At 47.3% G+C, this 22864-nt stretch overlaps 1 protein-coding gene and 1 long non-coding RNA gene across 2 annotated transcripts in view; one reads left to right on the top strand and one right to left on the bottom strand.

The window, feature by feature from the left end:
• The window catches only part of LOC308482710 (tyrosine-protein phosphatase non-receptor type 11-like), a 60387-nt gene that overhangs the window by 5632 nt on the left and 31891 nt on the right, over positions 1-22864 (top strand).
• Positions 1731-12670, bottom strand: LOC308482856. Its single transcript, XR_013989465.1, has 3 exons — positions 12314-12670; positions 6567-6640; positions 1731-2046 (listed from the first exon to the last, which is right to left on the bottom strand). It is a non-coding gene; the product is annotated as an uncharacterized lncRNA (long non-coding RNA).

The following is a 22864-nucleotide window of genomic DNA, read 5'->3' as shown; positions in this document are numbered from 1 at the left end:
AAGAGATTGAAAAATCAATAAAAAATCAATAAAATAACATGAAACGACGTAAAAGTTTGAGCAGCAGAGAGCAAAAGAGTATGACGCGATTAACACAGCATCACTAAAATCGAAAATTCAGTGGAGAAAAGCGCACAGCTATGGAAAGCCTGTGGTATAAAAAGATCTCTTTTGATCCAAGGCTCAGAGCAGGAATATGAGGAAGGCAGTGGTGGACCTACATTTTGGGGGGCTCTGAAGCCTCATTAGTTCCACAGTAGATCTGCCTCTGGAGGACGGTCTCAGGTGAACCTCTCCAGGCTGGAGACAAATAGCACAGGTGGAATCTTGCTTTTCCAAGATGGTGGCATGTTGCTGACTGCTGTGGTAAATAGGATGCTTCAGGAGTTGTAGTTCATAACATCAGAAAGTCACCCTTTGAGCTGCCCCCGATCCACCCATATACTTCCTGGGCTTTGTTCCGTTTACATCTCATCTCATCCTTTTTGGTTCTCGAGTAGGTGGGACGGGCTCTGTCCTCGTGCGAGTGAGTCACGGCTGCATGTGCTCAATCTGTGGCGAAAGCACCTTTAAAAAATAATAATACATGAATTGAAATCTGTTTCCCCTTGTCGTCTTCACTGGCTACTTCCTCCTCCGCAGAGAGAGAGAGCTGACTTGACGGAAAAGAGGCAGGCCAAACTGTTTCCATAGAAGGTGAAGGAGCAAGGAAAAAGAGGTGGTAGAAAAGTTCGATGCGTTGTTTTTCTTGAAAGTTTCTGGCAGCTGATTCATCAGTGCTTTGGTTGTGGGGAAAAAGCATTGCCCTCTAATGGGGAAGAACCTCAGCTCAGTGGTGGAGCATGTGCTTTGAGTGTAGAAGATCCCAGGTTCAGTCCCTGGCATGTTCAGGTAAGGCTGGGAAGGTCCCCTCTTTAAAACGCTGCAGAACGTTGGCTAGTCAGTGTAGACCAGCCTTTCTCAACCTTGGGTTCCCAGATGTTGGAGAACTACAACTCCCATCATTCATAGCCAGCAGAGGCAGCAGACCCCACCACTGATCCAATGGAGTCTCTAGGTTCAGAGGCTGTATGTCATGGGAATCGACCATCGTAAGAAGAACCCGCTGGTTCAGGCCAGGGTCTCATCTAGCCAACGTCTTCTCCTCATAGTAGCTGGGGCCGGACCAATATATTTTGCTGCCTGAGGCAAAGAAGAAGATGGCGCCTCTCCTCACCTGCAGCCTAATCCATGTGTGCAAGCTGATCAAACTGAACTTTACGTGAAGATTGGTGGTGTCCTCTATGGCAGCCGAGGGCAGCAGGCTTGCTTAGGGAACCACAGTCCCAACCTTTCAGCAATTGCAGCCTGAGGCGCCTGCTGATCACTTTGCCTAATGGTAGGGCCAGCCCCAAGAATAGCCAGCAGCCTGACACTGCAGCAAGGTTGCTCCAACTTCCACAGCACCACCATTGGGAATCCCAACGCTTCGGGTGCATCTCTTCTGACAGCAGTGAGCGAGAAAGACAGAGAGAGCAGCATTCTGCTCCATAACACTCTCTGGCTTGCTCAAGAGGTCAGCTAAGAATAGCCCCCCCTCCTGCTCTCACGCTCCCCCCCCCCGCCGCCGGAGATTAAGAGCCTTGTGGCGTGATGAGATGAACACATGCGGGGAGCCACGGATTTGCATGCCTTGTGGGCTGTTACTGGATCCTGGATGCCCTCTGCGTGACGTTCCTCGAAAGGAGAGGCAGGGCACCCTGAGCGTTACTCAGCACCCTCCCACTCCCCCCACCTCCTACTGACTCAGGACAGGGGGGGGGCACCTGCCCTTGAGAGAGAGAGACGAGGCCATGGAGGAAACCTGTGCTGTATAAAGCTTCTTTGCCCGGATGGGTTTATTCCAGACCCTCCAAGTGTCCCTGTTTTCCAGGGACAGCTCCAGATTTACAGAAGCCATCCCAGTTTCTGATTGGATCCCGGAATGTCCTGCTTTTCCTTTGGAAGTCCCTGTTTTCATTGGAGAAATGTTGGAGGGTATGTCCCAGTGCGATCTGGCTCAAGGATCTAAATAAATAATAAAAAATATTAATAAATAACCATTAACACATTACAGTGGTACCTCAGGTTAAGAACTTAATTCGTTCCGGAGGTCCGTTCTTAACCTGAAATTGTTCTTAACATGAGGTACCACTTCAGCTAATGGGGCCTCCCGCTGCCACCTCGCCACTGCTGCACAATTTCTGTTCTCGTCCTGAAGCAAAGTTCTTAACCCGATGTACTATTTCTGGGTTAGTGGAGTCTGTAACCTGAAGCGTCTGTAACCCAAGGTAAGGTAAAGGGACCCCTGACCATTAGGTCCAGTCGACTCTTGGGTTGCAGCGCTCATCTCACTTTACTGGCCGAGGGAGTCGGTGTACAGCTTCCGGGTCATGTGGCCAGCATGACTAAGCCACTTCTGCCGAACCAGACCAGTGCATGGAGGTACCACTGTATTAATGGCAAGTAAAATGTATAGCAGTTGTTTTTAATGAGTTTTGCGCAATTTTACACATATTTCACTTGCCAAGCAAAACTGAATCCTATTAATTTAACCCAAATGTCTTTTGAATTCTCATGTCATGTTGCAACTAGTTAGCACCCCTCATTTTGGGAAGTTGAAAAATTCAACGTGCGCTATTGCCCTACCAGCAAAACGGCCGCAGGTTGAAGCAGGTAAACTAGGTATATATTTGCAGAAAGGCGAGCTGACAAATATATTTGGCTCCTGGGCCTGAGGTTCCTCACTATTCCCCTAAACCCCAGTTCCTGTGAGCTGGATCTCATTCATTCCTCCTTGCGCAGCACCCGGAGGGGAGTGGCAAACTGATTCACTCTGGATCACGCTGGAAGTGTTGCAAAACAGCAGCAGGAGCAGGCTGTGCGACTTAAGGCAAGCAGCAAAAGTGTCTCGCGCTTTTCCGGGCTTCCCTGCCTCCAGGGTGAAGCAAGGAGGTGGAAGGCAAAAGAGGGAATTGGGGTGGAGCAACAGGAGCTCGTTAAATCAGAGGGATTTCATTGTTATTCACTGTCATTTTCCAAGCAAGCTTTGAGCTGCCTCTCTTTGAACAGCCAGAAAGAACTCTGGAGCCAAAGGCTTGTGCTGGGCAGAAAACTCGAGGGTTTTGGGCCTTGGCAGGTGACACTCAGGAAATCCTGACACCTTGCAGGAAGGCCCTTTTGCATGCGTCACAAGCCGAGCACCTCACAGTCTGAATGTTGGAGGAGTCGGGACAGATAAGAGAAAGTGCTTCCTCACATGGCACATACCGTATTTTTTGCTCTATAAGACTCACTTTTTCTCTCCTAAAAAGTAAGGAAGAATGTGTGTGCGTCTTATGGAGTGAATGCAGGCTGCACAACTATCACAGAAGCCAGAACAGCAAGAGGGATTGCTGCTTTCACTGCGCAGCGATCCCTCTTGCTGTTCTGGCTCCTGAGATTCAGAATATTTTTTTTCTTGTTTTCCTCCTCCAAAAACTAGGTGCGTCTTGTGGTCTGGTGCGTATTATCGAACGAAAAATATGGTAGTTAAACTATGGAACTCTCTCCTGCAGGATGGCCACTGACTCAGATGGCTTGAAAGGAGGATTGGACAAATTCATGGGGGGAAATAAGGCTTTTGATAAGCACGATGGCTCAGCTCTGCCACCATGGTTGGAAGCAGCAATGCTTCTGAATACCAGTTGCTGGAAATGACAGGAGGGGAGAGGACTCTCTTGTGCTCAGGTCCTGACTCTTTGTGTTGTTTTCTTGGTCAGTATTGTAACACAGAAGGGCTGTAGCCAAGTGGTGGGTCATCTGCTCTGCACGCAGAAGGCCCCAGGTTCAGTCCCTGGCATCTCCAGGTAGGACTGGGAAGGTCCCCTGCCTGAAACCCTGGAGACCTGTTGCTGCCAGCCAGTGTAGATGACACTGAGCTAATGGTCTGATGGTTTTCCCAGTAGTGATGTATGGAAGTGAGAGCTGGATCAACCTAGATAGCATCTAGATAGCAACCTAGATAGCATCTTAAAAAGCAGAAACATCACCTTGCCGACAAAGGTCCGAATAGGTGAAGCTATGATTTTCCCAGTAGTGATGTATGGAAGTGAGAGCTGGACCATCAAGAAGGCTGATTGCCGAAGAATTGATGCTTTTGAATTATGGTGCTGGAGGAGACTCTTGAGAGTCCCATGGACTGCAAGAAGATCAAACCGATCCATTCCGAAGGAAATCAGCCCTGAGTGCTCACTGGAAGGACAGATCCTGAAGCTGAGAAGAGAAGAGAAGACTCCCTGGAAAAGACTCTGATGCTGGGAAAGATGGAGGGCACAAGGAGAAGGGGACGACAGAGGACGAGATGGTTGGACAGTGTTCTTGAAGCAACCAGCATGAGTTTGACCAAACTGCGGGAGGCAGTGGAAGACAGGAGTGCCTGGCGTGCTCTGGTCCATGGGGTCACGAAGAGTCAGACACGACTAAACGACTCAACAACAACAACAAAAATGGTCTGATGCAGGATAAGGCAGCTTCTCCTGGGCACAGTGTCTGCTTCCTAACACAGTACAGCAAATTCAGCTTCTGGCAAGGTGGCCAGGGGCAGAGAGACATGTGACACTGGATTGTAGCAGCCCAAACATATGTTATGTTCTGATTTTCTCTTTTCGTCTGGTGCAGCAGCTAGTGGCAGGAGCAGTGTGAGAACGTGCTGGTTCGACAGCAGTATCTGGGATGGTTTGGCACTAGTTCTTCACAAGGACCTGCTACTGGGGCCAGGCAGAGCCCACATTGCAAACAAAACCGGGCTGTTCAGAGTGAAAGGGAGCAGGATTGAATCCTGGCCAGCTGGTGAACGGAGGAAGGCCTGCTTTCTGCAGAGGTCTGCTTTACGCCTGCCTTCCCCGCCCCCAACCCTCCAGGAATGCACACTGGAAGCAGACCCCAGCAGGACCACGCTGTCCGCTCAACAGTGTTGGCTGGAGAGGACTGCTTTGCCAGGAGAGTTCAATCCTGCTGGCTGCAAGGGGTCTACATCACCAGTGCATTCCCCCCTGCAACTAACAGGATTGCACTCCCCCCTGGTGAGTGGAACGATCAGTCCTGCTGTCTGCAGTGTGGTTGAGAGGAGGAAGGGTCTCTCACCCCCCCCCCCGCCCAGCTCCTGACTGTATGCTTAATAGGCATTTAAAACCCTAACTGAACATTAGGACTCCCCCTCCCAATTGATTCAGGGCCTACAGCTGAGTTGGCCTGGGGCCAATCCAAACCCCTGCATAAGGCCCTGCATGGGGGCTGGGTGTATGTGCTTGTAGCCCTACTTGTTACTGGTAGGAAAGTGGTGGCCACGCCTTTATTACTGGTTTTTAAGCAAGAATTTTGTAGTTGTGGAGTTTCTGCAGAGGGTTGCACCAGATGACCTCTGGAGAGACCCAATTTTATGAATCGGGAGCCTGATCTATGTGGTTGTACTGGTGGCAAAGTGTGATGGGTTATGGCTCTGTCTGTGGTTTGCCTTTTTCTTTTGCGGGGAGATGGGCTGAACCCACAAGTGAGGCTTGGTCTGCATGTTTCCTCCTGCACCTTGTCTCTCCCCCCGCCCCCCCGGTGGCTCGTGTCCAGGAAATGTGTCTAGGATGGTTGTTTAATCAGGCGGCTGGGCTTGTCCGCTCTGTGGGCTTCCTGCCCTCGGGTCTGAAGGGAAGATCGGAAACTCTGCTGCTTTAAAACAGGACTGGTAATCCGGAAATGGAGAATTTCCTGGATGTGTGTATCCCCCCCTCCCACTTTTGTGTAAAATCGTGGCATTTAATGGCTTTACATTTTACCAGCTATAACGGTTGGAGGGAGAGAGGAAGCAGCGAGGCCAAGTTCCTGCTGATTTGCTAAAGCAATCTCTTATTTATTTACAAAACAAATTAGATGCCTTTTCCCCAAAGATCCAGGGAATGTGGAGCAAGCCATTAGAGCAATGTGCACGTTTTTAAAAAACCCTTTTATCATTCTTCAGTAGGAAGCTTGAGTTCTTTGTGCATAGAACCTCACAATGCATTGTGTGCTATATAATAGCAAGGCATGATACCAACGCGTTGAAAAAGCCAAGATCAGGTGGTATTGGTATTCTGATTACAGTGCCATCACGCCTTAAGAGTTGCATAGGTCTCTGCACCCAAGGATCATGCAATTGACAGGCGGAACAATGAGCAGAGCGCAGGACCAAAGGTCCTAATTAAAAGCAGGTGAATCTGTGCAGGGTTTTGCAGGTCCACCATAACGAACGGGAAATGCGACAATGGGTTGCAGCACACAGTTAATTTCCCCCAGATATTATATTCCATTTTCCCTCCTGGTTTTCCGTCCTCTCTCCGCACACCAGCTGGTCAGCTTTCTGTGGCTATTGAGCATGCTCAGTCCTCATTGGGCTGTTTTTCCAAAGTATTCTGCCCCGCCCAACGAAACTGGGTGTCCCCCTTCCCCCCCAAACACATTTTGTACTTTTGCAAACATTGAGTTCTCCCATGTTTGCTGATAACCTCCGCTCCCCTTTGTGGTTTGGGTAGGACTCTCACCTGGAGAACATGTCTGTATACAACGACCACTGCAGCTGTTCTAGAATTCGAGTCGGGAAGTTCCTACAGCGCACCTAGAGTTAGCAAACAGGGATCTTGTATGTCTTGCAGTAGAAATGCTTTCTGAGTTGTTGTTGGGGGGGTTTTTGTGTGTGTGTGTGGGGGGGGGGAGTTATTCTTGCAGTCTCTGCAAAAGGTAGCCAGTTCTGGTTTCTGCGGAGTCCCTATTCCAAGTGCAGGGCTGTATCTGCTCAGCTCAGGTAACACTTGGCATAGACCCATTGAAATGAATGGACCTAAGTTAGTCATGTCTGTTCACTTCAGTGGGTCTACAGTGAGTAGGGCTGGCATTGAGTACAACCTGCAATATTAATACAGGTCTCATTATCCTCTCTGTGTTATAAGAATATATATAAGAACCTGGGGCCTTCCAGATGCCACTCCACATCGCTCTGATGAGTGACTAGTTTGGGGTTATTCCTGGAAAGTGTCACTGGAGACCAAAGCATCCTCTCTGCCTTTTACCAGCTTCATCTGGTTCTCCAGCTAGGGTCGTTCCTGGGCAGGGATAGCATTCCCTCCAACATTTCTCCGGTGAAAATAGGGATGTCCTATTCAATACTGTGCGGCTTCCAACATACATAAAAACATAATAAAATATTAACCATTTTTAAAACTTGCCTAAAAACTTGTCTTCTAAAGGTTGTAGAGTTACTTATCTCCTTGGTTTGGGGCGGGGGTGTCACATAACTCCATACCCTCCAACATTTCGCCGATGAAAATAGGGATGTCCTAAGGAAAAGCGGGACATTCCGGGATCAAATCAGAAACCGGGACAGTTTCTGTAAATCTGAGAATTTCCCTGGAAAGACACTTGAAGGGTCTGGGAAAGCCTGACCACTATGGTCCATGTGCTGGTGACCTCGAGGCTGGATTGCTGCAATGCACTCTGTGTGGGGCTGCCCTTGGCCTTGGTTTGGAAGCTGTGGCTGGTGCAGGATGCAGCTCCCAGACTGCTGGTGGGGGCAGGCATCTGACTGAATACATTGTTAAAGCTGCATTGGCTACCCATCTACTAGGTTCGAGACCCTTGAATTAACTGACAAAGCCTTAAGCAATTTAAGTCTAGAGCATCCTTAGGGACCACCTGATCCTAACTCAATCCTTGAGAGAGCACCTACAGGAGCATCACTGGTCGTCTCCACAAGTTGGCGGGGCTCATTTGACATCAACACAAAACTGAGCATTTAGTGTCATCCACCTAGTTTTGTGGAATAGGTTGCTGACAGATGTTCAGCAGGCGCTTTCTGTTTCAACTCTGAAATGCGTGCTGAAAACTTTTCTACACTGTCAGGCTTATGCAGGTGATTAAAAGTGCACCTTTCCGTAACAGTTAATCTCCACTTTTTATTTTTGTTTTTTTTAAAAATATTTTTATTAGCAATTACAACATAACAACTTATCAAAACATATCATATTCATTATTTTCCCCCTCCCCCCACCCCTCAAACTCTCCCTCCCCTCCCCCAGAGACTTCCCTCAGCTCCTCTCTCTGATTTCTCAACACATATTATTCTCTGCATGTTATAAAATTATGCAAATCCTTACATTATCTATCTACCATGTTATCAATCAATAAATTTGTGTGTGTTTATTCAAAATAATCTCCATTTTTTAAATACACCTACTTGGTTTTTATGGTGCGGTTTTGCATACGACTCTTGTGAAGTGGTCTGGGTTTGTTTTATGAATGCACATATATTTTTATACATAAATAAATTGGCCCTCCTGGTTGGGGCTGATGTAACCCCTACAAAATACACAGAGCGTTAAAATAAGTTAAATAAAAACCATTCAACTGTGCTCCAGATGCTTGGGTTGCTTGAGAGGGCTTTGATGTGTTGCAGGGGACTAGATCATCCTTTGGGTCTCTACACTCCTATGCTGACCTTTGCTGGCTGGTGTTTGCTGTTTAGAGTTCCTTCTGCCTGTCTTCAGGCACGGGAGCGAAGTTGGGTTAAAAGGGCGGGGGCGTTTGTGAAGTGTGTTTGCTGGGTTGCCTGAACACAGTCACGGGCATTTAATCCCGTCCGGGACATTGCAGGGGGTGACCTGCTAATCTCTGATATTCTTAATATAGGAAAGTCTGCTCTTAAATAAACCCAGGGTTGCTATATCCAGCAGCAGGGGAGCTAAATATAAAGGAAGATTCTCCCTCGCTCCTTTCACCAGCTCTGGTTCCCCTTAGTAGCCTTGGTAAACAGAGGCTAAACAAGGGAAAGCAGTCATCCCCGGAGGCAAGCTTGATCCCTCTGTGCAGGATGCTAAGCCTCAGGGAGGAACAAGGGTGATGCTCTGACCCCTCCTGTCTTGGGAGCTGGGCAGTGGCCAATTTGAATGGGAAAAAACCCACACTGTTAGCCTGAACAAAACCCCTCTGTCTTTCAAGCTTGTTGATAGGAACAAATAAAGGGACATAGGAAGGAACCTGCTTTAGACTGAGTCAGACGGTTGCTCCCTTTAGCTCCATATTGTCTACACTGGCTGGCAGAAGCTCTCTGGGGTTTTAGGTGCTTCTGAGCTACCACTTTGACACTTTCCTACTCAGGTAGGAAGCTGCTTCCTATCAAGGGTTGGCCCATTTAGCTTGGTATTGTCTACCCTGACTGGCAGCTGCTCTCTAGGGTTTTGAGATAGCAATGTGCCCCAGCCCTGGTTGGAGAGGCTGGGGATTGAACCTGGGACCTTCTGCATACGAAGCAGATGGTCTGCCGCTGAGCTACGGCCTTCCCTTCCCACCCGTGCCCAGGCATAGGGCGGCTGAGTGTTGATACGCTTTTTGTAATGTGTCTTGATTTATTTAGCTCCCAGGCAAAATGGCTCCCTGCAAACTCTCTATCCTGTTTGCAGGTGACAAAATAGGAGCTGGTGAGGGGGTTGCATATTGCAGAATATTCTCTGAAAGGTTTTGTAGTAGAAAGATCTCTCCTGAGAAATGTTGGCTGGGCATGATGCTTGGAAAGTTGCTGTCAGCCTGTGTACGCAACACTAAGCTAGGTGTTCTAATGGTTTGACTCTGCACGATGCAGCTGCTGCTGATGTTGCTGTGTTTGGGGGAAGAGTCATAACTCAGTAGTAGAACATCTGCCTTGCGTGCAGAAGGCCGCAGGTTCAACTCCCAGCATCTCCAGGTGAGGCTGCGAAAGGTCTCAGTCTGGAACCCTGGAGAGCTGCTGCCCGTCGGTGTGCTCTGACTTGGTCTAAGGCAGCTTCCTATGTTGGGAGCTGGTTCTTTTCTCCTGGCATTCACGTCTTTCTGAATCTCCTGCTGCTGAGTCTCACTGAGCTGTATAATTTGCATAATTTGAAGGGACCTCAAGAGTCATCTAGTCCAACCCTGCAATGCAGGAATCGCAGCTAAATGACCCCTGATTCAAATAATATGAACTTGTGGGCAATAGGGAGGTGGTCATCAGCTAGCAGTGGACTCTGTTAGGTAGCTTCTGCATGAACGCCAGGAATATATATATATGGCATTTCCCAAATGCAAAAAACAGGGTGGCATGATTATTTGGTGAGAATGGCTGGAAAATATCAACAATGGGAATGCATGAGTGAAAACTGGTGTGTTTTCTTTTTAAAAAAGAAGTTATTATAGAGAGGCATTGAAAGGTGCCATTAACCTAATTTTGTCAGTGATCAAAAAACCACAACACGTTTATTAGAAACGTTTGTGTCTGGGCTGCCTGCCAGAGGTGGTTGTTTTTTTTTAAAAAAAACTGGAACCAAATGCTCGTAATAATAACCTCTGACTTGCGCGTAGCAAAACCCACCAGTCTTGGGCGCATAAAGAAAATGTCTCTGCCTTGAGCTTAACATTTGAGCCTCAGAAGCAAAGTCATTAGCATCTCCCTTAATTAGCCAGGCTGGTGTTTTGTTACGGTTAGTGAGCAAAACAGCAAGAACTCTCGGCTGTGGGCAAGGGACCGTCCTCCTAGTGATTTAATAAGATTCCCACTGGATCGTCTAGTGGTAAAAGGCAACCCACAAATTCATTGCATCTTTCCAAAAACGAGAAGTCAGCAGGTTTGGACGTAGGAGTATTTTATGAGTGAATGAGCACGCGTTCGCACTTGGTCTTCGCCAAAAGGCAAAAGAAAGCAAAGTGTACAAATAAAGCTGAAGCAACACTCTGCCAAAATGATCTCCAGAGTTATTCAGCAGGTGAGGTGGTCTGGTGTAGTGGTTAGAGTGTCAGACTAGGACCTGGGTAAGACCAGGATTCAAATCCTCCACTAAGCTATGAAGCTCACTGGGGGTGTGACTTTGGGCCAATTGCTGCCTCTCAGCCTAACCTGCCTTGCAGGGTTGTTGTGGAGATTAAATGAGGAGCGGGGAGAACCATGGCTGCCCTCTTGAGCTCCTTGGGGCATGGGGGGGGGGGGAGATATAACTGCAATAAAATATTACGAGGCGGCCTGTCTCTCCTGGGTCAGGGAATGGTGTATATTACAAAATACTGACCTTCAGGACCTAGAAGGACATGACAACCGTTATGGCTGGCAAGCCTACTTAGGTTACGATAAAGTCAAGATCTATAAAAACTTTCCAAATCACATTATAAGGCAATCTCTCTATATGGTTTGGGCAAAATACAATGATTTGCTCAAACCTAAAACTCCATGGTGGATATCCCCGCTTGAAGCATTAGCAGTAAAGAAAAAAGTACGAAAGGGAATTGGCCAATAAAATAAATGAAATAAAATATCATTCTTGACAGCAGAGTACACCTAATGCAGAAATAAACTAGTGGATTGATCCATCTCCTGGGCTAAGGTACCCTGATTCCCCCCCCCCCAAACGATATCCCAAATAACTGTCAGTAGCAATCTTGCTGCTTGGAAGTCCTGGGAGGTGTTCTGTATTGACATCGTCCTTTCCTAAGCAAGCAAACCAGCTTACTTATTAGGATTTGAATATAAGAAACTGAGTGGGTGGGTGGATTCTCTTTTTCCCTTCTGAGCCTTTTTGTATCTAAAAGTTCCATTTAAAAAATAAACGCCCTGTTATATCTTCAAGGATGGAAATTAGCCTTGTCACAATCTATATTTCTGACTGGTCATCATGCCCTGGCTACAAAAATAGACCTTGATCTGGAATTGGCTGGTACAGGGTGTCTTATCTAAAAACCCTGGGAGGCTTGTGATAAACCTGAGCAATGGGGTGTGTGTGTGTGTGTGTGTGTGTGTGTGTGTGTGTGTGTGTAGGGGATAGCAATAGTTGTCGCTCCTTGATCCTAACTGCCTCGCCAGTGTAAATATTAAGGTTTTTAAATGTGTCTTCATTACTAAGCCTGTAACGTTTGGTGGTAGTTGTTTTCAATTTGTTTATTTTATTTATTTTATTTTAGGGGGCGGGGAAACCTCTGTTTGAAGAATGTACTCACTACCCAGCATAGGAGCCAACTCCTAGGGGCTGAAGGGTCTTTGTCCTCCAATAAAATATTTGAGGGGGCATCGCTATTCAAATGGTGTGTGTTCACCACATCCTGTGATCATATACCTGCCCCCCCCCATATTTTGCTCTCTAGCTCCATCTGGTGTTGCATAACGTAGTTAAAATGCTGTTTTTTGACTAATGTAGCTGAGTCCTAAGTTTGACTAGGAGTAGACTTGTTGAAATTAATGGCTCTAACTTAGGAAGTCAAGGTGGTTCTACCCCACAACACGTTCCTCCTCACAACGAACCTGTGATGTAGGTTAGCTTGAGAGACTGTGACCAGCCCAACGTCACGCCTGGCAAGCGTCATGGCTGAGCAGGTCTCTCAGGTCCTAATCCTGGCTCTCTTACTCGATGGAGGTCATTTTGGCCTGAAGGGTGTTCAAAGAACCCTTTCTGCCTTTCATTCTGCAACACAATTCTGATGTCACAAACCCACCTGGTTCCGACTTAACCGAGTCTATTCACCGCTGGATTGAGGGGGAAAGGCTGTTCTGAGGCGCTTCACTGCTTCAAGCATTCGCACGGAGTGGCGTCCTGTTGTAGCCCTGGAGAATACTTTTAACCAGATTTTATTTCCCACCTCTTAAATCTTGCTTCATGAGGTAAGGTGTGCCTTTTCGAACCAGCGTCTTCTGGAGGAACGGTTCTCGTTTTTGTCAAGGCTGCAGAAGCTGATGTGTGAGGTGATTCTTTCTAGTTACCATATTTTTCCGTCTATAAGGCGCCCCCATGTATAAGATGACTCCTATTTTGGGGGACTCCAATTTAAGAAAATTGGGGGGGGGGGGAGATCTATCCGTGTATAAGATGCCCCCAAATTTTGAACATTATTTTTTAGGGGGGAAACCTGGTCTTATACATGGAAAAATACGGTAAACTGTGAATTTGCTGCCTCAAAAGGGAGTGACAGCTACCATCTTGGATGACTTAAAAAGAGGATTAGAGAAATTTGTGGAGGAGATAAGACTGGGTTCCGCCTCCGCAGTCACGTACCCTCCAAAATTTATTTGATGATAATAAGGGCATCCTATTCAATAATAATAATAATAATAATAATAATAATAATAATACCCCAGCTTTATACTATTTATTGCCCCAGCCACTCTGGGTGGTTTCCAACATATATAAAAACCTAATAAAATATTAAACATTAATACAGGACTGCCTTCAGATGGCCTGGTGGGTTGGATAACTCCATACCCTCCAACATTTCTCTGATGAATATAGGGACGTCCTAAGGAAAAGTGAGACATTCCAGGATCAAACCAGAAACTAGGATGGCTTCTGCAAATCCAGGGCTGTCCCTGGAAAATAGGGACACTTGGAGAGTCTGCTGTCAGAGGCAGGGTGCCTCTGAATAGCAGTCCTGGGCATCACAAGTAGGGAGAGTTGCTCTTGAGCTCAGGTCCTTCTTTTGGGCTTCTCCTTTGGAGCATCTGGTTGGGCGCTGGACTTAGAAGCATCTTTGGCCTGATCCTGTGGCAGGGCTCTAGTTTGGGCCTTATGGGCACTTGAGAAAACAACAACTTCCGCTCAGCAATATCAGGAAAAGAATTCTGTTCCGCGCCTGTGGCGCAAAGCAAAACTACTCTGTGCATGCTCGGTTATTCTCACTAAAAAGCATGTGCCGATTCTGCTTAAGTGGGGAGGTGTTGCAAACTGGGTCTTCTCTATCGGGGTTTTCGGAGTCAGCTGTCCTAACCAAGTCACAGATGCTCTGCAACGACCTTTATCCCCAGACACAGGAATATTGGAAGGTGCCTTTACAACAGAGTCAGTCCCTTTGGTCCCCTTAACTCAGCGTTGTCTACTGACAGGCAGCAGGTCTTTGTGGTTTCAGGCAGGTGTCCCTCTTAGCTGTACCTGGAGACGCCATCAGGAATGGAGCCTGGGACCCTCTGCACACCAAGCGGATGCTCTTAACCGCTGAGCCGTGTTCATTTCTACCCCGCTCTTAACATGAACACCCTTCTCCTTCTGTCCGCCCCCCCCCCCCAGCTGTGTTGGAAGGAAATGTTTGACTGGGTAGATCCTGTCTTGCTCTCTCTCTCTCAAAAAAGAAAAAAAAAGTCATTTTAGCGGCAGCTGGACTCGTGCTGATAAGAAAAGACTTGGTTTCCTTCATCCTCTCCACCCACTCTTTCCCTTTCAGTATACGTGTCTGTTCTCCTCTACCCCACAAAATTAATCACCTGCAACTCGACTGCAAAACATGTGTGTCAGCCTGGGCACCCCAAGCCCTCTCTGAAGGGCGAATCGGTGTACGCTGCCAACTTTTCTTTCTTTTCAGTGCTCCTCCGTGTATTATTTCGCACCCGGCATGTGTGCTTTTATAGACTAATGTTAGTAAGCAGCAGCTGTGAGGTCTCTGCTCCCCCCTTCTGATCTTGGTGTGAGCCAGCCAGGCCCTTTTTTCAAGTTACCCCGTTCTATCCCTCTTCCCCATTATCCATTCCGCCCATGCAAGACCAGCCAGCATTGTATGCTACTGAGCATGCTCGGACCTGGGTACTTTTTTGGTGTGTGTGTGTGTGTGTGTTATTTTCTTAAGACTTGCTGCGCTTCTGCAAAACTTGGGATACCCTTCGCTCCTGCCGATATCTCCTTCTTGAGTGGTTCTGTCTGTGCTTCACCAGGTTCCATGCTTAGAGAATAATTAATATAATTTTGTACTAAATATGCAGGATTTCTCCCTTATTCCGCTCTCCCCCTGCCATTTTTAGGGAGAGGAAAAAGAACTCTCTCGCAGGGTTTAGCACTATACAAAGGTAGGAAAAACACTGTAAAAGGCCAAATTCCTGGCACAAGGCACTCATCACAGAGGTGGCTTTCTCTCTCCCCCCCCCCCCCCCGTTTTGGTAGGAGTTCTAAATTTAGCATCCCGTCAGGGAAACCTCAGTGACAGATTTACACGCTGTAGTGTCTGTCACTGGCTGCAGTGTCACATCCCAGGACGATGGAGACGCTTTTCTTCAGGGCGGAAGCCAGACAGTCCACATCGACCGAACGGATCCCGTTTGGTGGGAGGGAAGGGTGTGTGTGTGTGTGTGTGTGTGTGTGTGTGTGTTAGGAATGAACAAACAATGGGTTGTAGCCAACTAACATTAACTTAGAGTGAAACCAATGAAATGGATGGACAGGACTCACTTAGGCCTATTCATTTCAGTGGGCCTACTCGGAGTAAAAATGCAACCCAAACGTCTTAGAATCAGGATTACGGGATGCCCAAAGGCCATCTGGTTTGACCCCCTGCAATCAAAGCTAAAGAATCCCTGACAGATGTTCTTCCATCCTCAAACAGTTGTGTTTGCGGCCCATGACTGTTTTTTGAGGCCTGAAAATTAGGTCTCCATGCCTCCCCACCAAATCATCTGTCACAGAGGCAGCTCCAAGCTAAAGCAGGTTAGACGACGTACTTGGCCACTGAGCCTAGTATTTTCCTCTCTGGCTCACAAAATCTCCCTAGAGTCACAGGCAGAGAAGTCATATTTTTCCCCAATTCCATGTTAGCTTGACCCTTTCAGCTGCAAATGTTGGATGTTGACCCTGGGACCTTCTAACATGCCAGGCAGGTGCTCTAGCACTGAGCAACGACCTTTCCCTTAAGACATGGGAACAAAGGAAACTGTTTTGTACTGAGTCAGACCATTAGGTCCACCTAACGCAGCACCGTCGGGCGTGGGGAACCTTTGGCCCCTCCACATGTATTTGGACTACAGCTCCCATCATCCCTCTCTCTTAGCCATGTGGCTGGTGTCCAGCAACATTTGGAGGGGGCCACATAGGGATTTTAACTTTGAGTTGAAATCCCATCCCATCATACCGTTATGCCTGTCTCATTAGCAGCAAACAAAGCCACACCCATGAGATCCAGGGGCATGTTTAGTTAAGGCTAAAATAGTTTTGACACATGGGATTTAAGGTTCTGAAGATTCTGTGTTCCCTACTCTCTAGATCAGCCTCTGCTAACCAGGCGCTTCCCACCCCTGGCACGCTGGCTGGGACTGATGGGAGTTATAGGGCACCGGGTGCAGAACGCAGGAAGTTGCTGAGTCAGGTCATTGTTCCTTCTAGCTCAGTATTGCTGGTGCTGGCTGGGCTTTGCAAGATTTTGGGCAAGCTGTTTTTACCAGCCCTTGGGGACTGGGAAATGCCGTTGGGGACTGAACCTAGCACATTCCGCTTGTGCAGCAAGGTTCCCCACTGGGCCTAATCCAGACCAATCAAGTGTGCCACGCTATTTCCCAGCATGCCTTTTGCTTTGGCACTCTGATTTATGAGGAGATAATACTAAACCACAGAGCCCAGGGCTTGCCGATCAGAAGGTTGGCGGTTCGAATCCCCGCGACGGGGAGAGCTCCCGTTGCTCGGTCCCTGCTCCTGCCAACCTAGCAGTTCGAAAGCACGTCAAAGTGCAAGTAGATAAATAGGTACCGCTCCGGCGGGAAGGTAAACGGTGTTTCCTTGCGCTGCTCTGGCTCGCCAGAAGTGGCTTAGTCATGCTGGCCACATGACCCGGAAGCTGTACGCCGGCTCCCTCGGCCAATAAAGCGAGATGAGCGCCGCAACCCCAGAGTCGTCCGCAACTGGACCTAATGGTCAGGAGTCCCTTTACATTTACCTTTAATACTTCTGTTGCTCTGTGCTCTAAATGGTTTCAGTTGAGATTCCTGCATTGCAAGGGGTTGGACTAGATAACCCATTGAGGTGCCTTCCAACTTCACGATTCTATGACCAGGATTGTACACCAGCCTGTTCTGCATGTAGCCACCTTCTGAAGTTCAAAACTTGTGGGAAAGTTTCCTGTCTCTCCACCGTTCCGCCCCCGCTTTCCTTCTAATTTCACTCCCCCCTCCCCTTCCCAGTTAACTCTGGAGGGGCTCGGAATTAGAGCAGAAACATTATTATGATTATGATTATGATTTCTTAGAAATGGTTTCCCTTCCTCCAGAAATGTCAAAACAAGGGGGCTCATCCGGACAGCTCCATTTGCAAGGACCACCTAGCTTTTATGTTTGCCGATAAACCATACGGAAAATGTGGAGGCGAGAGAATGATAATGCCTCTTGTAAACAATCTGAATGGCCGAGGAAAGAACTTGGCCTTTAGAACTATGTAAGCTTTTTAAAACAAAAAACAAAAACAAAACAAGAAGGAGAAATTGGCATGAGGGTGAGTCAGTTTGATTTGGGACTAAGGACAGCTGCAAGTCTACCCCAAGCATACGAGATTGCATTCTGGCTGAAATAGGTACCCACCCTAGTCACAAACATTCTGAATAAAACATATCCTGAAACAGCAACTTGCAGAACTGTAGATCTGAGCCATTTGTCTAAGGAAGTACTGTAATGGAAGGAGCTTGCACTAGAGTTTACCTTCAGGCCTTCTTGTTTCTTTCAAAGCAAAAGCAAGGACAAAGAGCATCTGGGAAATTAATGAGGCAACAATAAGGCTTTCAAGTTTGCTTGCGGCAGATTTAGGATAGGCGAAGTTGGGGAATTTGGCAAAGAATCAAGCGGAGGCTGGGTACTTCTTTCCTTTCTTTTGATGGGGTCCCTGCTTCATGCTTTCCAGTATAGACAGCAGCACTTCTTTGCATGATTGCCTGCCTTTCTCTCTGAAAGCCAAAGGTTGGGTTTCAGCTGGCAGAGGAGCTTTTGTGAAAGCTCAAATGTGTTCTGCAAGTTGAACCTAGGCAGCCAGCAGGAAACATATCGTAGAGTCCAATGGAGCTTACTCCTAGGCAGCTATAGATAAGACTGAAGTTATGCTGATCCAAGTAAATTGCCTATTGTGCATTGCTGCTGAGTGCTATACTCTGCCCATGTTTGCTCCTGGTCCCACCTACCGCTAACATGTGGCCCTTGGAATATTGCCCAGAAGGAAATGTGGCCCTCAGGCTGGAAAAAGGTCCCCAGACCCAGCTATAAATCCCCTGCTCAGGAGCGTCCAGAAATACCCGACTGACCGCTCTTGGAAGCAGTGAACTGGGCTATGTGGTCAGCCACTTCCTTTATCTGGCCAGATTCAGCCTTTTAATCTCATTTCAAAGTCCTAATAGCTGCTCTTGATTGGCTGCATCTCTTTGATACCAGCTAATGGTGCTGCCTTGCACTCCGTCTTCCTTATGGCCTTTTCTTCCTGGTGTGCTAGAACATTAATCCGTGATGTTCAGCCACTCTGTCTCATCCTTAAGTCTCATTAAACCTCATTATCTGGTTCTTTCAGCTGTGGCAAAACAATGTTTAGAGGGGCAATTCTTTGCCTGGCCGAAAGCTGCCTTTTCTGGAGAGGGTCCTGGTTACAGAGCAGGGCATTGCGCCACTGCTGCCAATCGTATCAGGCCCCGTTCACACCACTCATGTAAAGCATCACGATACCACTTTAAAACAGTTGTGGCTTCCCCCAAAGGATTCTGGGACCTGTGGTTTGTTAAGGATGGTGATGGATTTTAGGAAGCCCCTATTCCCCCACACAGAATACAATTCCCAGAATCCCCTGGGAAGAAGGATTGGCCGTTAAACCACTCTGGGAATTCCACTGAGGAGGAATAAGGGTCTCCTCAAAACTCTCAACATCCTGAGCAAACTGCAGCTCCCAGAATCCTTTGGGGGAGGGAACTAATGACTGCTCAAAATGATATCACAGGGCTTTAAATGTATGGCGTTAAACGTGGCCTCAGAGATCTGGGCTGAAATTTAGAACTGGGCTTTCTGGCATGAATTCGGGGGGGGGGCAGGTACCCCTGTGCATTTTACTGCAAAAAATCCATTTGCGAAAATAAAATGGGAAAGGGGGTAGGTGTGTTTGATCTGCTCTCATTGCACAACATACATTTGCTTGTATGCGATTGAGCCCCACCTCCCCACTTGAAAACAGGAAGTGGCCTAAATTCGGTGCTCGAAAATTACAAGGCCTGCCTCTCTCCTCGGCCTAATCGCTTCTTGGCATGGACTTCAAAAGCCTTCTAGCCCCGGCCAGGACGATCAGCTTCACATACCTCTGTCTCTGCCGGTATCTCGCAGCAGCTATCAGCAGTCTTCCTCTCCTGTAAGCGCTGTGGATCTGGGCCCATAACCCTGTTGTTGGGATACTGCCGGGAGACGGGGGCATTTGGCAGGCCCCCAGCCACCGGCCGACAGCCTGGCAATCTCCGTGTCAATCAATGACACGAGCCTCATATATGTTTAGAGACTCGGCACACTCTTATCAGCAGAGTGAATAACTTCTAACAACGGAAGTGGCGGACAGAGACATGCGTAAGCGTTATTTACAGGCGTTTATTCAGCATAGTTCAGGAACAAAGGAAAAACATGTCTGCTTCCCTTCGTCTCCAGCAAACAGCAATACAAAAGCAATATACAAACGGAAGTTCCCAGCAGACCTGTGCTGGAAGTAAACAGGCATGTGATACACAACAGTCATGCCTGCTCTTTCTAAGGTGGAATGGAACTATATCCTAACAGTCTGCACATGTTGTGGCAATGGGTTCCCAAGTATGCAAAGTATGGAGAAGGGTGTGTGTTGGGGGGATGAGGGCCCTCCTCTCCAATGGGTCTCTGCCCCCAAAGCAGCATCTCTATGGAAGACATTACATCTGGAAAAGTGCCAAAATCACCACTTGCATTCCCTGTGAGGCGAGTTGCTGTTTGTGGGCTTCCCATATAGGTCCCTGGTTGGCTTCTGCGAAAATAGGATGCTGGACTAGGTGGGCCTTTGGCCTGATCCAGCAACCAGCAGGCGGCTCTTTACGGTCACCGAAATGACTCTGCACTAGTTATATCGACTTACATTTTGTTTGATTGCCGGAAGCTTCCTCCAAGTGTTTTGGGAGAGGCAGGTTCTATAAATATTTGGACCATTTTTGTAGCATCCGCTTAAAACATATACAATTTGGAGTTGTTTACCACCCTAAGAACCTTCCAATCCCCTTAACCTCCTTCCTTTCGGCTCCATCAAAAGGGCCGTGCAACATTTTTCTTTTTTAAAAACCTTTCTTTGCTTTTATTTTCTCTTATTAAAGTAATCACTCACTCTGTTGCAAGCCAGGACATTAAGAGGAGGAGAGTCCTGACCCTTTTTGACAACCTTATTTCAGAGCTAATGGCATTAAAACTGGTTGCCTGGTGCTATTTTAAGCTGGCTCCCTCTTCCTTCCTGGTGATCTTCCCGTCGCTGAGAAGTGAGTCATTCGCTGTGTGATGGTCAGATGCCTTTTCTAGTTTTTCGGCTGCAATGGAGTGATAGTGGGCTGGTCAATGGATTCTTTGTTGATGGGTTGCATTGATATCCCCACCTTTTCCTTCACGGAGTTCAAGGCGGTATTCATAGTTCTTCTGCTCTCCATTTTATCCTCACAACAACCCTGTGAGGTAGATTAGGCTGGCCACTCCCAGTTCACTTAATGGCCGAGTGGGGATTTGAAGTCTTGTCTCCGAGGTACTAGGGCTACACTCTAACCACTGCTCTGTAGATGAAGTTGTGTGTCAGGTAAACTGGTCCATTAGGGTGGAAGTGGCACTGCAGATTTATTTATTTCAAAGCCTTTATACAGTGGTTGCTTGTAATCAAAGCTGTAAGTAATGGTTGGCAAACTAAGGCCCGGGGGCCAGATCTGGCCCAATCGCCTTCTCAATCCGGCCTGCGGATGGTCTGGGAATCAGCTTGTTTTTACCTGAGTAGAATGTGTCCTTTTATTTAAAATGCACCTCTGGGTTACTTGTGGGGCCTGCCTGGTGTTTTTACATGAGTAGAATGTGTGCTTTTATTTAAAATGCATCTCTGGGTTACTTGTGGGGCATAGGAATTCATTCATTTCCCCCCTCAAAATATAGTCCGCCCCCCCACAAGGTCTGAGGGACAGTGGACCGGCCCCCTGCTGAAAAAGTTTGCTGACCCCTGCTAAGTGGTTTATGAAATAAAAATGCAAGTGTTAGAAGGAGGTATTTTAAGAATGCTTAAAAGAGAATTAAAATAAACTGTAAGCAGATTGGAAGGCAGGTTTGCATTCTGTCAGTTATATCCAGGGCTGGTTGTTTTCAGAATAGACCAACTGAAATTGATGGACGTAAGTTCATTCATTTCCATTGGTGTACTCTACTTAAGACTAGCATTGGAGGCAACCTGTTTTTCTGGATATGCTGTTGGCCTAAACAAAAAATGTTTCAGGGAGAATAGATAAAGAATAGATGGGGGTTCTTTCCTGACGCCAATAGACAGGGAGTTCCAAAGTGCTACAGCAGAAAATAAAATGACCTGGCTTTGATGGATATCTGTGTATGGCAAGAGGGAATCTCTCACTGACACCTTGCACATTAGGGTGTGTTGAATTTTTCAACTTTCAAACTCCCAAATGAGGGGTGCTGAAAAGTTGTAGCATGACTTGGGAATTCGAAAGATACTTGGGTTAAATGGATATAATTTAGTTTTGATTGGTAAGTAAAATGTATGTAAGATTGCACAGAAATCGTTAAACATGATTCCCAAGTTTTCCATTTATATTATACAGTCGTACCTGGGAAGTCGAACAGAATCCGTTCCAGAAATCTTAACACTGTATATCTGACCTGGCGTCAACACCCAGCATCCTCGACCCCAACCCATTGTTATTGACCCCAACCCTGGACCCCTTTTTAAACCCAGACTCAGCAGCTGAGTGCCACCATCTTAATTTCCTGCATTGCCCTGAGACAGTGTTGCTCTGTAGGTATTATGGCAAATTAAAATGGTGGCTCATTCAGAGTACTGCCGCTGCCCACCACTGTCAGGTGAGCCCATGAGGTAGCACAGAGGTAGGAAGGAGCCCATCAAACTTGGAATCAACCCTGCTCTGTACTCCATAGGAACCTGTGTCCCTTGAGACAACAGTTCCCCACATCCCCAGCTGCCATGAGCAATGATCCTATATGGGTGCTGTGAATCAGGCATAGGCAAACTCAGCCCTCCAGATGTTTTGGGACCACAACTCCCATCATCCCTGACCACTGGCCCTGTTAGCTAGGGATGATGGGAGTTGTAGTCCCAAAACAGCTGGAGGGCCGAGTTTGCCTATGCCTGCTCTAGATGTTGTTTGACTGCAAACCACCCCCCTTCCTTAAGGGAATGGATAACAATTCCCTTAGTTTCCTCTGGAACTCACTCCCACAAGAAGTAAAGCCACCAAGTTGGCTGGCTTTAAAAGAGGCTGAAATAAATTTGTGACAGAGAAGGCCATGAATGGATACTACCTGTGACGGCCCATGTTCTACCACCATTCGAAGTAAATATTCCTCTGAACGTCACTTCTTGGGAATCACAAGTGGGGAGAGTTGTTGCGCTCAGATCCATCTTGCAGGCTTATGGCCTCTCCGGTGACTTCCCTCATCTTCCCTCTCTGGTTTGTTACAAAAATTGTTATCTTCTGCATGTTAATATACACAAAATATCATTACAGTGGTGCCCCGCAAGACGAATGCCTCGCAAGACGGAAAACCCGCTAGACGAAAGGGTTTTCCGTTTTTGAGTTGCTTCGCAGGACGAATTTCCCTATGGGCTTGCTTCGCAAGACGAAAATGTCTTGCGAGTCTAGAGATTTTTTTTTCGCTCCCCCCCCCCCTTTATCTAATCTGCTAAGCCTTTAATAGCCTTTAATAGCCTTTTAGCAGCTAATCCGCTAAGCCTTTAAGCCTTTAATAGCCGCTAAACCGCTAATAGCGCTAATCCGTTAAGCCGCTAATAGGGTTGCTTCGCAAGACGAAAAAACCGCTAGACGAAGACTCTCGCGGAACGGATTAATTTCGTCTTGCGAGGCACCACTG

Source organism: Podarcis pityusensis (genome assembly GCF_964106645.2).
Source record: "Podarcis pityusensis genome assembly, chromosome: 8".
Lineage (NCBI taxonomy): Eukaryota > Metazoa > Chordata > Lepidosauria > Squamata > Lacertidae > Podarcis > Podarcis pityusensis.
Note: the sequence above shows the minus strand (reverse complement) of the source record. Positions and strands in the feature narration are given on the sequence as shown.